This window comes from Equus caballus, chromosome 3 (genome assembly GCF_041296265.1).
Source record: "Equus caballus isolate H_3958 breed thoroughbred chromosome 3, TB-T2T, whole genome shotgun sequence".
NCBI classification, from domain to species: Eukaryota; Metazoa; Chordata; class Mammalia; order Perissodactyla; family Equidae; genus Equus; species Equus caballus.
In genome coordinates this window covers 35,541,875-35,556,801 of record NC_091686.1, presented here as the reverse complement: position 1 = coordinate 35,556,801, position 14,927 = coordinate 35,541,875, and the positions used below count along the sequence as shown (strand labels likewise).

At 58.0% G+C, this 14,927-nt stretch overlaps 1 long non-coding RNA gene across 2 annotated transcripts in view; it reads left to right on the top strand.

The window, feature by feature from the left end:
- Positions 1–12,772, top strand: part of LOC111772822 (uncharacterized) — a 36,431-nt gene extending 23,659 nt beyond the window's left edge. Inside the window, exons 2-3 of one of the 2 annotated variants that reach the window (XR_011436982.1) lie at positions 1,030–1,192; positions 11,991–12,772. This is a non-coding gene — a long non-coding RNA (uncharacterized lncRNA). The remainder of the gene's footprint in view (positions 1–1,029; positions 1,193–11,990) is intronic. The other variant, XR_011436980.1, reaches the window with a different exon arrangement.
- The last annotated feature ends 2,155 nt before the right edge of the window (positions 12,773–14,927 follow it).

Here is a 14,927-nt window from a genome sequence, read left to right as displayed (position 1 = left end):
AAGATAATGGTCAATTTTCATTCTCTTGCATGTGGCTGTCCAGATTTCCCAACATCATTTATTGAAGAGACTTTCCTTTCTCCATTGTATGTTCTCAGCTCCTTTGTCGAAGATTAGCTGTCCATAGATGCGTGGTTTTATTTCTGGCCTTTCAATTCTGTTCCCTTGATCTGTGCACTTGTTTTTGTACCAGTACCATGCTGTTTTGATTACTGTAGCTTTGTAGTATGTTTTGAAGTCAGGGATTGTGATGCCTCCAGCTTTGTTCTTTTTTCTCAGGATTGCTTTGGCAATTCAGGATCCTTTGTTGCCCCATATGAATTTTAGGGTTCTTTGTTCTATTTCTGTGAAGAATGTCATTGGGATTCTGATTGGGATGGTGTTGAATCTGCAGATTGCTTTGGGTAGTATGGACATTTTAACTATGTTTATTCTTCCAATCTATGTGCATGGAATGTCTTTCCATCTCTTTATAGCGTCATCAGTTTCTTTCAGGAAAGTCTTGTAGTTTTCATTGTATAGGTCTTTCACTTCCTTGGTTAAATTTACTCCAAGGTATTTTATTCTTTTTGTTGCGATTGTGAATGGGATTGTGTTCTTGAGTTCTCCTTCTGTTAGTTTGTTATTAGTATATAGAAATGCCACCAATTTATGTAAGTTGATTTTGTACCCTGCAACTTTGCTGTAATTGTTGATTATTTCTCATAGTTTTCCAATGGATTCTTTAGGGTTTTCTGTATAAAATCATTTCATCTGCAAAAAGCAAGAGTTTCACTTCTTCATTGCCTATTTGGATTCCTTTTATTTCTTTTTCTTGCCTAATTGCTCTGGCCAAAATCTCCAATATCAGGTTGACTAAGAGGGGTGAGAGTGGGCACCCTTGTCTTGTTCCTGTTCTTATAGAGATGGCTTTCAGTTTTTCCCTGTTGAGTATGTTGGCTGTGAGTTTGTCATATTTGGCCTTGTTATATTGAGGTACTTTCCTTCTATCTCCATTTTATTGAGCGTTTTTAAATCACATTTTTAAAGGAACCATCTGTGTGCAGAGGCAGCCCTCACAATCTGCTCCCCAGTCCCGCCCAGCACTGAGACTCCTGGACAATGCCTCCCTGGGGTGTCCTCAAGGCTGGCCGCTCTCTCAGTCGCCTCGGTGTCTGCTTCCTGGAGGAGCGGCCCTCACCATGGAGAGCTGGTGAGTGTCTGGTGCCGTGACTGGGGCACTAGCTTAGGAGCCAGGTGACTCCCCCGAGAACAGCAGCCCTTCAGGGCTGGGACTTGGGGCCCTCCTGGTGCCACCTCTGCAGAGTGCAGGCTCCTCGAGCAGGCGGATCCTCAGCCCCCCAGGCTGTGAGCCCGTCCAGGCGATACTGCTCGCCCTGCAGCTCTTCCCGGTCCCCGCTCCAGGACCCGTCTGCTGGCACCTCCTGCAGACCCCCATACGGAAAGCCAAGACGTCGCCAAGGGACACCCCTCCCTTTCCTCCACACCAAGTCCAAAGCCCCTCCCTCCCCACTCCCGAAGCATGTTGTGTGTGCGCCCCATCTGCAACTCGCGTGCCGTTCTGCCTGGACCTGGTGAGCTGGGAACATGCCTGTGCCCTGGACGGCCACACTGAGACCTGCACACTGCGCAGCCTTCAGGAGCTGGGCCTCCTCACCTGTGGAGTGGGGCGGCCCACAGCCCACCTCTGTCACAGCCACAGACACAGGCACCTGCAGACCGAGGCCCACCATCCCAGTGGGAGGGCAGGTGAGGACTGGAGGAGTCAGACCTGGACTGGCCAGTGACAGCCAGGACTGAGGGTGCTTGGGAGCTCCCGCCCCGCCTGCCTCCTCACACCCGCCTCTGCTGTTTGCTATTTTGTTATTGTTGTTAATTCCTCGCCAGGTGGAACCCGGCACTGTGGGGCTTAATTAAGCTCAGCCAGCTGTTGCCGAACATGGGGAGTGCGATGCGTGGCAGAGCCAGCCTCGAGCGCTGGAGCAGGGTGGGCGAGGGGGCGGAGCGGGGCGGGCGCCACAGAGGCCCTGGGAGGCCAGGAGCCCCAGGCCCAGAAAGAATGGGGTCTGAGTTAGGGGGACAGGAAGCTGGGTTGGCAGGGGGACCTCTGGGCAGGTTCAGGATGTGGGTGGACCAAGCCCGCTGCCACCTCTGCCCCCATGGACACAGAGACCCCAGCTCCCGAGAACCAAGACCCCAGAGGACAAAAGATGTTGCGGGGGGTGTTCCTGTGCAGGGGGAAATCGTCAAGGGCCTGCGCTGAGGCTGTGCTGCCCAGACGCTGGACGGCAGCCCCCAGGGCGCATGAGGTGTGTTGTGTGTGTGCATGTGTGTGCTGTGTGTATGTGTGTGGTGTGTCTCCATATGTGGGATGTGTGTGTGGTGTGTATGGTGTGTCTCCACATATGGTGTGAGTGTGTGAGTGTGTGTGTATGGTGTGTCTCCATATGTGGTTATGTGGGGGGGGGGTGTGTGTGGGGTGTGTGTGGGGTGGTGTGGTGTGTGTGTGTGGTGTTTGTGAGTGTGGCGTGTGTGTGTGTGTCTGGTGTGTGTGGTGTGTGTGGTGTCTACACGCCCAGCCTCAGGGTGGGATTGGACGGGTCGGCATTTCCCAGTGTCATTTCACAGAACAGGACTCACGACTTCCACACGACGTTCACAGACATTCCACAGAACCACGGTCAGGTGAGCGTGCACAGCCCTCGTCCAGCAAAGCTGAGCTGGCTTGTTTGCTGCAGGCTTTCTCTGAGCCACTCACGCGTGCTCTGAGCTCTGTGTGTGACCACGCGCACCGAGGAACCCTTATTTGAGGGGTCCCAGTTACGCGCACACACACTGGGAAGTGCTGGGTGCTGTGAACAGTGAGCGTCAGGCTGCTGCTGGGTGTGGGCCTGGCGGGGCAGGAGGAGGGTCCACCCGTGTCGCACCTCCTCCCCTTGTCCCCACAAACTGAACAGTCCCCTCAAATAGATAACGAACTCCTACAGATCAGTCAGAATAATAGGCATAGATTTGAGCAAACCTCCACAAAAGGAGCCCTCCACATGGCCAGTGAACATATGAGAGTCGTTCAGGCTTTGCTGTGACACCACTGCTCACCCCCAAAGTGGCTACAATTAAAGAGACCAACAGACGGAGTGTTGGTGAGGACGTGGAGCACCAGAAGCTCTTGCACGCAGGCAGTGGGTCTTCGAACTGCTCACCGGGCCCTGAGGAGCCGCTGGCACTTCCTATGAACGTTGGGCACAAGCGAACCCTGTGCACGGTCTTCACCTCTCTCCTGCCCCCCGTCAGTCCGTTCAGGCAGCTCTGCTCGGAATACCCAGACGGGGGCTTGCACTGCAACCAGGGATTTCTCCAAGTCCTGGAGGCTGGAGGCCGCAGTCAAGGCACCGGCAGACTCGGCGCCTGGTGAGGACACTCTTCCTGGTCCGTAGATGGCATCTTCTCGCTGTGTCCTCACATGGCAGAAGGGGACAGGGAAAGGAGGCTAATCCTATTCATGACGGCTCCACCTGCGTGACCCAAGCCCCGCTCCTAACAGCATCACATGGAGGGCTAGGTCTCAACAGGTGGGGGACACGACAGTCCGTCTATGGCACCCACCTAGTAGGACATTGGGTCCCTCTGCCTTCTCTGCCCCGCAGTCCCAATTTACCTCCGCCCCTGCCTGGGCCGCAGGCCTCTGATAAAAGTTTGCCAAAGCAGGTAGAGTAGCGGCTCCTCCTTCCTAAATGTGCATTATCTCGGCCGTTGGAACGAAGCACCAGGAAATGAACTGAGGTCTCAGTCTGCGCTGGGAGGAAGAGGGAGAATGGAGATAGTCGTGTCTTCCTTCCGATGAACTCTGTGGTTTTCTGAGCACTTTTGCCAACAGAACTTCACTGGCTCTCACCGCACCTTAGCGAGGTGAGCAGGACCTTCATTCCCTGCCCAGCTCACACTGCTGACAACAGGTGAGACCAAGGGAGGAGCAGGCCACCCCGGGTGCATGTGGCTGCGCGTACCGAGCTTAAACGGGAGGGGATGTCACGTCCCCAGTGGAGGTCCAGAAACAGGCAGGTTCAAACGCTTCACGACGTCATCAAAGACCCGCATTCTTTTCACATCTCTGCCCTGCCAGGGTCTCCTGTGGGTCTGTGGTCAGAGGCACTGATGGCTTTGGGTCGGCCCATCTGTCCAAGGATGCCCGGTTAGCAAGCAGCCCTGGTAGAGAGAATGCCGAGGGCAGAGCTGTCTGTTTTCTGGGGTGAAGTTCGGGCAAGTCTGCTTGCAACTCATCATAAGATTCGGAATCCTGCCTCAAACGCCTGCAGGCACGGCCTCCACCTGGACCAGCCACGGGCCTTGGGGGAAGAGGGAAGCCCACACACCGGGAAGCTCGAGCTTTTGGCCAGGCCAGGAGTAACGCCATTCTTTGCCTCTGGTCCAGGAGCCTCGTGTCTTCCGCCAGCATCTTCAAAACCGGGGCAGGCCAACTCACTAGCCTCAGACTCCTCGCCTGGCTGGTGCAAGACGGCTCAGTGACACAGGCACCACCCCAGACAGGGTAACTAACAGGGGAAGGTGGTCAGTCCTGGGGGCCTCCCTTACAAGCCAGAATAATGTTTCCTGGAAGTCTCCCTCGTGTTGGGCCACGTGCCCAGCTGATAGGTAAGTGGGGGAAGGACTGGGTGGGCAGACGCCAGCGTGCACCGTCCACCACAGGAGGGCTGGCGAAGCCACGGACCAGGGCAGCAGCTCACAGCCAGTCCTCATCCAGAAAGCTAATGTGAACCGAGCACTTTCTGTGCATCTCGCTCCCAAAACACAGCCCTCGCTCTGGATGAAGCTAGAAGCAGCTCACGGAAGGGGACCAAGCTGGCCAGTGGCAGCACTGGGGCCGAACCAGAGGTCAGCCATCCTCTACACCGTGTTCCTGCTTTGAGGTGACAAAAGGCCACAGTGTCTTAAACCAGGGGGCTGCCATCACCCTGGGGACAGGAAAGGCCTGGCTGGCAGGCGCTAGCACTGCAGGGCCCCGTGTGTTCAGACGTGGAGGCCTCACATGGCGCTCCGGGGAAGAAGGCCTGGCAGTGTGTGTCAGCCACGATTCACGCCTCCTGCCTGCCACGGAGGCTCCAGCTGGGGGCCTGGCAACTCAGCCTGACCTCCACTCCCTGCCATCGTCTTTCCAGCTGTCATCACCTGTGGCCCCAGGGTCTTCTTGGGGACCAGATAAGCAGGCCACAGCCCTCCCCAGTGGCCCCCTCACCGGGACATCCCCTGCACCACCCTGGGTGTCCTTGTCAGCTGGGAGAAGACAGCTGCCCTGGCACTGGGACAGGCTCTGGACCCCCAGCCCGTCCCAGAGCCCACTGAGCTCCCTATCTACCAACAGCCCATAGAGGAAGGAGCAGAACGGGGAGGGGGACGTGACGCTCACATGGCCCAGACCAGGAGATGCCCGTCCATCTGGGTGCCCACCTGGAACCTGGTGGTGGCCTCACCTGCAGATACACCTGGGGAGGCGGGCTCTGACCTATCAGTCAATGGCCACCTGCCCCACTGCCGGTTGGTGTAAACGCCTCCCACAACATGGGATGATTGACATGCTCTGGGTCCAGTGAGCATCAGATTCGTTCCCAGAGTCACTGTGCCTGTGCGGGAGCTGCCTTCACAGCCAGACTGTGGTGGGTGGAGAAGGGAGGCCCAGGGCAGGTGGCCATGCGGCCGGTGCGCCTGCCTCAGGGATGGGCTACCCTGTCTAGCATGACACTCCCATTAGGGCGAGCTGCTTTGGGGTGGAGGAAGGCAGGATGCAGGTGTCTGCAAGAGTAGTTAATGGGAACACAGCAGCCCTGCTCCTGGAGCAGGTTGTCAGGTCAGGAGGGGGGCCGGCGAATGCCACCCCCAGCCCGTTCTGACCCAGAGACGCCGTGGCCATCTGGAGACCTGGGGCCCAGCCCCATGTGTTAGCCCCTGCAGAGTGGTGGGCAGGCCTGGGCAGCCTTCCACACTGGCTCCTGGTGAAGTCCCATGGAGGCTGGCTTGCCCTCCGTGTCCTGGCCTTCTACTGGACACAAGGTGGCAAGCCCCAGAAGCCTGCTGAACACAGTGACGTGCCCGCCCACCTGCTGCTCTGGCCTCCCACCTCCTTCCATCCTCAAAGGCCAGAGCCTCAGAAGCCTCTGGAAGAACGGGGGCTCTGTGCACTCGGGGCCGCACAGGTGGGCCCGCATGCCCGCCTGCCCTCTGCAGTCTCTCCTCCCTAGTGCAAGCCTTTTAAATCGTGTCCTGTACCCTCCTCTCAAAATGCTACGGGCCTCCTCATTGGCCTGAAGGAAAGTCCGGTCCCCACCAGGGCCCGCACATCCGTGCCTGCCTGCGGTGGGCGTCTCTGCTTCCACCAGTGTGGACTCTGCCCTCCCGCCTGCGATGGGCCAGCGAGACACGGCCAGCTTTCGGGGAACTCGGAGGGGAAGCAACTGTGTCCCCTCCTGTGTGTGGCTCTCCCTCCATCCCTCCCCAGTGGCCATTTAGAAGGTTCTGGCTTCCAGATGGCACAGCTACCCTTCCCCCGGGAGCCCTCCCCCGTCAGCCCCGTCCCTCCTCTGGTCTCTTCTAGGAGAGGAAACAGAACCCATCTAGGTCTTCGTGGTAAAGACGTGCTGCGTTGACCAAGCCCGGTCCTCACCCTCGGGCAGGCAGGAAGGACCGGTTTCAATACCTCGTCACCACTGGGGGCTCGGCCGAGCTCTGGATGTGGGATGGGGTGGGAAGCATGCAGGCAGCATCCGGGCCTGGCCCCTAAAGCCTTGCACTGGAGACACTCATGTTTTGTGGGTTTGCTCAATGTCAGGGCCTGTCCACCTTCTGTGCAAGCAGTTGGTGGGATCGCGTCCTCACCCGGGAGCTGAGCAGGGAGCCCAGAATCGACGTTGCTTTTCAGCCTGTGGAGGGAATGCAGGTGGAGGCTGAGAGAGCAGACAGAGAACACTGGCCCGTCCGCCCCGCGCTGCTCCATAGCCACACACAGCCACACACGCCCTCCTGCTCAGACTCCAGCTTCCAAACGTCAGCGGCCAGCACGCTCCCAGGAACACGGAGCAGGCTTCCCGTGAGCCAGTGAGAAGAGGCGCCCTCTCCCCACAGCGAGACTGCAGCCGTGCTCTGCTGAACGGACGGGTGAAGAGACGACATCTAACGAGTTTGAAATCCACATGCCCTTCGATCCCCCGGCCCCACTTTCAGGAGTTCAGGGTGTGCTGCCCAGTGGCGCCCGGCATCATCTGTGGTGGCGGAGGGCTGAGAACCCCGATGCCCATCACTGAGGACGGGCTGTGGCTCAAACATGACAAATGCTGGGTGTCCGAGAGAACTGCAGAAACAGGACCTGGCCTGACAGAATCCAGCGTGTCACACAGGGGCCGTGCGGTTCTCAGTGCTGGCTGGGGGTTGAAGTACCCAGATGTTAACAACACAGAGTAACCCCTGCCCCAAACGTCTCCGGGTGGGCCCAGCATCTCCGGGGGTGGGAGGGGGGCTGGGCTTCTTGCCCTGGGGGTGAAGACGCTCACTGTCATCGAGCTGCCACCTTCAGGTAGGGCCAGGAGGTGGGGTGCCAGGCACGCTCGAGGGAGGGCGAGGAGCTCACACATGAGGTATCACGTGATCACACTTGCACATTCACACTTGGTATTGCATGATTGCACATGCACACTCAGTATCACGTGATCACACTCACACATTCACACTCGGTATGACATATACTCACACACTCATACTTGGTATCACGTGATCACACATGCTTGCAAACTCACACTCGGTATCATGTGATCACACACACTCAGTATCACATGATCACACACTCGCACACTCACACTCAGTATCAAGTGGTCATACTTGCACACTCACATTTGGTATCAAGCGGTCACACACACATACACTTGCATACTTGGGCATCATGTGAGCACACACATACTCACACTCGGTATCAAGTGGTCACACACGTACACTTGCACACTCAGGTGTCACGTGATTGCACACCTGCACACACACATTCACACTACACAGTCACACAGACACTTGCGTGTGCGTGGCTGTCCCTGGAAGGGTGCAAGGACCCAAGGCTTGGGGGTCGGGAGCAGAGGGGCCGTGTTGGTGGCTGCCTGCCTGCTGGTCGCTGGCTTTTGTTGCTGTGTGGTGGTGGTGGTGGTGTAGCACTTATTCTCCCTCCAAGAAAGGGATTTCTGCTCAGTGGTGACCTCGGAGCATCACTTAGGGGCAGACAGGCCCCCTCAGTCACCTCCTCTGTGGGGTTTCCACCTCAGCCTCCAGGGTGAGATGCCACTCCCGGGTAGAGGGTGCAGATGACCCTGGCCAGAGCCGTCCCACCACGGCCTGCCTGCCGATGGTCCTGAGCAAGCCAGTGCTGGACGCGCCTGCTCTGGGCTAGACCCTGGGGAGACAGCCTTGGGAACTCTCAGCCCGGATTCAGGCCCCTGATAGCAAACAGCTGTGGTCCCACCTGACAGTGGAAGCTTTGGGGAGGAACACGTCCCGGATTCCCGAGAAAGCCCGTCCCAGCAGGCTCGTTCCCTGGTGAGGACTCAGATGCAGAAGCACCCTGGCCTTCCTCACCCTGGGCCGCAGGCTGGCCGCTGCCTGAGGTCCCTCCCCAGCATGCAGCTCCAGAGCCTCAGGCTCCCGGTGCAGCCGCAGGCCCAGCCTTCCTCTCTGGGTGGCAGTTGATCCTCTCTGGAGGGAGGGCGCTGGACTGCTGCCAGCCACCAGCCTCGCCTGAGCTTCCCAAGATCACCAGCCAGGATGAGGGGGGCCAGTGAATCTGCATTTAATAAGCACCCAGGTGACTCCCACGTGCGTGCAAGTGTGAAGATCACAAACTTGGGGGGTCTGGAGGCAGCGCTGAGTGAATGCATCTCAGCTTTCTTGGCATTTGGCTCGACTGCGAGAGAGCAGGACTCACCAGGCACCCAAAAGGGGAACGGGTGGGCATGGGGGAGCCCCAGGCAGCAGGAAAGGACGGGGCAGGTCCGAGGACAGCGAAGCCTGGGTCCCCACAGGTGTTGGGGAGTGCCCAGCCTCCTTCGTTCCACCTAAAGGTCCAGCCTGGTGAGCCCCGGGAAGGCTGCCAAGACAGGGAGGAGGCAGCCCGAACTTTCACTAGGAAAACAGGCAACAGCAGCCTGGAGTCCCCAGAATGTCCCCCACGGTTCGTTTTTAATTGGATTTAATTATTTTCCTTTTAATTGCATTTTTTGAAGCTCTCCCCAGCGGTTTCTTGGTCTGAGGATCTCTCCTCCCCTGTCTCCTCCCCGGGCTGGAGGCTTGGCTGGGGCGGAGATGGAGAGATGGAGCCCAGGTGCCGTGGGGTTGTGGTCCGGCCGAGGCTCTCTGTGGACCTGGGGAGGGCCCGCGGCCAGGGTTGTCGGGGTGAAAGTGGAGCTGCCCCCCGTCCCGCCCTGGGACGAGCAGTTCCTGGAGGCGTCCCTCACATGCCTCACAGCCTGGGTCCCACACACCCTTCCCCAGCTCTCCCACCCTCACTGCCCCACATCGGCCCCCACTGCTCCCCTGCCTGACTCCCCGCTATCTACCCCCATCACTGCCCCCTTGCCCAGAAGCCTTCCCCCTCCCTGTCACCCTTGGAATCACGTCCAGAGCCCTCTGCATGGCCTCCTCTCCCTCCCCAAACCGCCTCTATCCTCTGCTCCCTCGAGCCCCCTGGCTCCCCCCTCCTCTGCGCCCCCGCAGGTGCCTGCCTCGCCCCCTCCCTGAAGCCTTGCACAGGCGTGCTCAGCAAACACAAGTGAGCCCTCAGCAGACACTGTCCTGCACTGGGCTATCCATCCTCCATGAAATGTGGCCACAAAGGACTTGTGGAATCTCCCACCCCAAGCCTGGGTGGGCCTCTGCCTCGCTTTGGCCAATAGGATACGGTGGAAGTGATGTTGTGCGAGTTTGGAGCCTGGGCGCCTTAGGGTGTGCGGCCTCCACTTGATCCTCATGGACCGCTATGCTGAGAACACCGTGGAAGGAGGCTGGTCTAGCTCTCAGGGGGACCTCAGGGGCCTCATGGACAGCCAGCAGCCCCTGCTGGCATTCAGTGAGGCTGTCTTGACCCATCCAGCCCAGCGACCTCTGACTGAGGCAGCAGCAGGTGTTACACCCGGGCAGAGACGGCCAACCCACAGAGTCACGAGAAGCGATCAGTTGCTGTGGTTTGAAGCCACTGAGCTCTGGGGCGTTTGTTACACAGCAAGAGTTAGCCGATGCACGACCACAGCACGCAGCACTGGACTTTCCGTACTCTGCTGGACTCCCTGCTCCCCCAGCAGTGCCAGCCTCCCTTCCTCCTGTCCTGAAAGAACCTCATGAGCACACATTCACGGAGGACACCTGACACCATGGTCTTCCTTCAGCGGTTCCCGTCACCCACCAGGGTGGAGGGCAAGCTGCCTGCCTAACTGGCCTCAGAGGCCGTGTGGGTCCCGCCCTGACCACCTCCTCCTGCACCCCAGCCCCCTTGCTCAGCAAGCTGAGCGGCCCCCCTTCTCCATTCGTGCTGAGCCAGGGGGCACCACCCTGGCCCTGCTTGTGCCAGTTCTGCCCATGGAATATTCTTCACCAACTTCCCCATCTGACACACTCATCCTCCAAGACCCACGTGAATCCTCACCTCCTCTGAGGAGACCTCCGGGGTCTCCAAACGCCCCTCATCCTGCAGCCTCACACGCCTGGCCGAGGAGCCTCTTCCAGGCAGTCGTTACCCTTCCTCGTGCCTGGCCAGACCTCCTCTGGCTCCCTTGACCGCAGCCCCCTAGCAGAGAGCTGTGGCTGGGCACCACCCCACGGAAAAGGGAGATCCAGAAGGAGTCGTTTAAATAACGAGATGGGATAAAAGGCACACAGTAGGGGTGTCAATGTCTCCTTCCTGCATCCCAGGGGATCACTTCTGCAGCCCCTAGGGTGGGTGCACCCCTGCCTGGAGCCCCACCTTAGCTTGGAAGCTTGAGGGTTCACACGGGGCACTGTTCATTGTTGTACTTCCCAAAGGCTGCGACATGCTAGACACGTGGTACAAACTCAGTGAATATCTGTGAGTAGGTGGATGGTGGATGGGTGGTAGATGGACGGATGGATGGGTGGATGGGTGAGTGTGTGAGTGGATTGATACTGTGTGTCCACGAAAACAAAGTAGAAGCTTGATGTCCCAGATTTGAGAACTCGCTACCCTGAAATGCTAGCCCGCAGCCTTGGACAGGCCAGGTTTAGCCTTCTGTGCTTCCTAAGACACGAAGGAGATGAGCTGAAACCATAGTTCTGGGAATGCTCCCCTCTCCCTGATGCAGGAAAAACAACTTAGTCCTAGGCCCTACTTGGGGTGTCAGGACACAGCTGACCTCTGGACACACCTCCGGGCCCAGCCCTTCCCCAGGGACAGCCTCTGAGTAGGCCCCTTCCCAGCCTTTCTGGGCCTCACTGCCACCCAGTGCTTCTGGCAACGGCTGAACCGCTTGAAGGAGTGAAGCCTGGGGGGTGGGGGTGGGGGCGGTAATTAAAGGGTCTGCTTAAGCTGCTTCTTCTTGGGGAAACAGTTGGCAAAGTTGAGGGCAAGGCCTTGGGTAGCAGTGGGGGTGACCTCAGGGGCCTGCATCTTGTCCTCCACCCAACCTGGGGGCAGGCTGAGCTGCGGGGAGGGTCAGGAACCTGCAGAGGATGGCAGCCCCTGATTTCCGTTCCTCCCTGGGTCTAACTCACTCTGGAATCCACTGTGATGTCTTGAAAAGAAGCTGAGTTAGGAGAAAGGACAGCAGTTTCTGGTCTCAGCCCTGCTGATAGCTTGTTCCAGAACATCAGACAAGACACTTTTATTCTCTGGACCTCAGTTCCCCGTAAAGTATCCACACCTGGCATCCATCACCCTACACTTCTCCCAGGACTGCGCCTATGCAGACATCACTAACTGACCCCAGTTCTCTCTGTAGGTGGCCTCAAACAGCCTCAGAACCTTTCCTGACACAGATTTCGGGCAGGCACGATGAACTGACTGGCCTGGAAGATGACTCTTGTTTGCCATCCTGAATTCCAAGGGCGCCGTCCGGCCAAGATGCTGAAGTGTAACGTCCTATTGACTCTGTCCATCGTCCTCACGACACTGTGGGTACATTGTGGGTTCCGGACTGCCTCTTCAACTCTGCATTTTCCTGACACACAGGAATGGGCCCCAGGAAATGCTGGTGGAGAGAAATGAATGACTAACTGTTTATAATTCTAAGTCCTTTCGCTTCTGAGCCTGGACAGGACAATGGCTGGGGTCCTAGGACCCACATCTGCTCCTGATGCAAGCAAAGTGTTGGATCCCATCAGGAGCTCCAGCCTCACACTCACGTTTTAGGAAACTCCCGGATGGAGCACGCAATGTGAGCCCCAGTTAACCACCACAGTGCATCTCCTTGGCCACATTTAGGCTCAGGGGTAGGCCCACAACACCGTCAGAGCAAATGAGATGCAACAAGGTTTCCCCACCCATTGGGAATTCTTGGAGGTGGCCCCTCGCTCGTTCCCCAGGGTGGACACTGGGAGGATTGTAGGGGTCAAGTTCAGCATCTTGCAACCACAAGAGGCCTGAGAATGGAACCAACATTAGGATCTTGGTGTTGGAGAAGTTAAAGAGAGAAACCAAGTCCTGGATTAACCTGTTCCTGAAGCTTGATCAATCCCATGGTCACCCCAGTATATGAGTCAATAAATTTGCTTTTTGGTTTAAGACCGTTTTGGGTGGATTTTCCATCCTTCACAAAAGAGGAAATCTGTTAGAGAGCCCAGCCCCCCTGCATCTAGGATGTGGGAAGGCTCAGTCCATTCTGAGTGCCCTGCCCCTTCTGCAGACAATGCAAGAGAAAGGACTGAACGCAGTTGGTGGCAGCGAGGGGTCAGCCACTGCCCGGCTCGTCGGCCCTCAGATCTGTCCTTATTGGACTCAGGAGGAGCGGGCAGAAGGCTGCAAACACAAACTGAGGAGCAGGAGGAGGCTGAGCTCCACTCACTGTGACGGGGCCATGGGCTGACACAGAGGCAGTGACCTCCCTCCCGTGGCCGAGGCTGTGGGCTCAGCAGGCACAGGGGACTCAGCGGGCATGGGGAGGCCAGGCCTGGTGTCGGCCCCACAAGGGCCACAGTTGACCACACAGGTTGGCGGTTCCTACCCTCAGGACCATTAGCCAAGACATCAAGGAAAATGTTCCAGCTGGGTGCTCACAGACAGGCAGAGGCCAGCTCTGACCCAAGAGGAGCTGACCTCAAACCACAAGTGGCCCTCCAGGCCTCGGCCCCCTGTCACCTCCCTCGCTGTGGTGGCTTTGTCCCGAGTCAGCCGGCCAGGCTGGCCTGCATTTCCCGGAATCCCTTCCCTGTGGGTTACAGACAGGGTAGGCTCCGAGGGAGGTCTCATGAGGACCTGGAGGGAAAGGGAGAGCCACCATGCGCCACCCCTGATCTGCAGAGTCACATGTGGTGTGCAGCCGGGCCTGCCACTGTGCCACCATCCCCTGACCCTCCTTCAGCAACTCTGATCCTGGGCAGGGCGTGTCCAGCTCCAAGGTGTGGCCCTGGCCTCTGCAGGACCACCCAGTCCCCAGGCACAAGCGTGAGATAGCCTGAGGCTGACCTCCAAGGGTCACGCTTGGGGTACAGCTGTCCCCCTCGCTCTTTCCAGCCACTCCCCATCCAGCATCAGACAACAGCCCTGCAGAAACTGTCTAACTAGATCCAAACTGCATGAGCGCAACTCACTGTAGTGAACCCACACATCCCTGCACTTCTATATGTCCACACATCCCTAACACACACAGGCACACATGCTTGGTGGGTCTGCTTCTCTGACTGAGTCTGGCGGTTCTCACACAGAGCTGCTCAGGGACCCCCAAGTGGAGCATGGGGGAGGAACAGTGGCAAATAACCGTATGAAAAATCTCCTCCTTAGATGCCATGATTGTTGAAAAATGATGTCAAAACAAAAGCCCCTTTCTCTCTGGTGATGTGTCTGTGAAGCGACTGCCTTTGTCTGATTCCCAGCTGTCTCTCTGTCTCTTTGTCTCTCTCTCTGCCACTGTCTCTCTTTCTCTCCCTCTCTCTTTCTGAGTCTCTCCCTTTCCTCTGCTCTCCCATCCTTTCTGACACCTCTTGTCTCTCACCTGGCTCAGACTGCCTGGGAAGAGGTTCGACCGGGACCGGGTGCCTGGGTCCCAGGGTGCGAGGAGCGACATGTCCCGAGAAGGTGGTTCAGCACCACGGACAGAGGATCAGTATGGCAGGATCTCTGCCCCAGGCGTTTCACATCGTGCAGGGCCCCTAGCCGGCACCCCTCGTGGTCCCCACCCAGGACTCCTTCATTCATCTGTCGGTTCCCTGGGCAAGCTCATCCAGGGCAGCGGGGCTGTGGCTGCAACGGCAACAGTTATGACGCCCCTTTGTGCTGCCTGCACCTCGTGTGTCATCTCATTTGATCCCCATAACGGTCTGTGAGGTAGGCACTATGGCGCTCGCCCTACAGCCAGGGAAGCTGAGATGCAGTGCAGGAAGTGGCTTTCCCAGGGTCCCTCAGCTGAAAAGAGGAGGAGGCGGGAGTCCAGCCAGCCGCACAGACCCGGTCCCTGCATCCTCCTTGCAAGGCTCAGACGTGGAAGGTGTGATGTTGGCCGATTCCAGATACCAGCTCGCCTGCCACCCTCACTTCATGCTTGGGATCACCCGCCTATCCATCAAGCCACAGCCCTGTAGAGGAAGCCCAATCACCATGGACCATCCCACCACCCAAAACCAGCCACAGCCTGGCCTGTGGTCTGTGGGGGGAGAGGCAGGCAGAGCAGCCGAGGCTCCCCAGGCCCCATCAGGCGCCCACTCTCAAGAGAGACCTTCCTGTT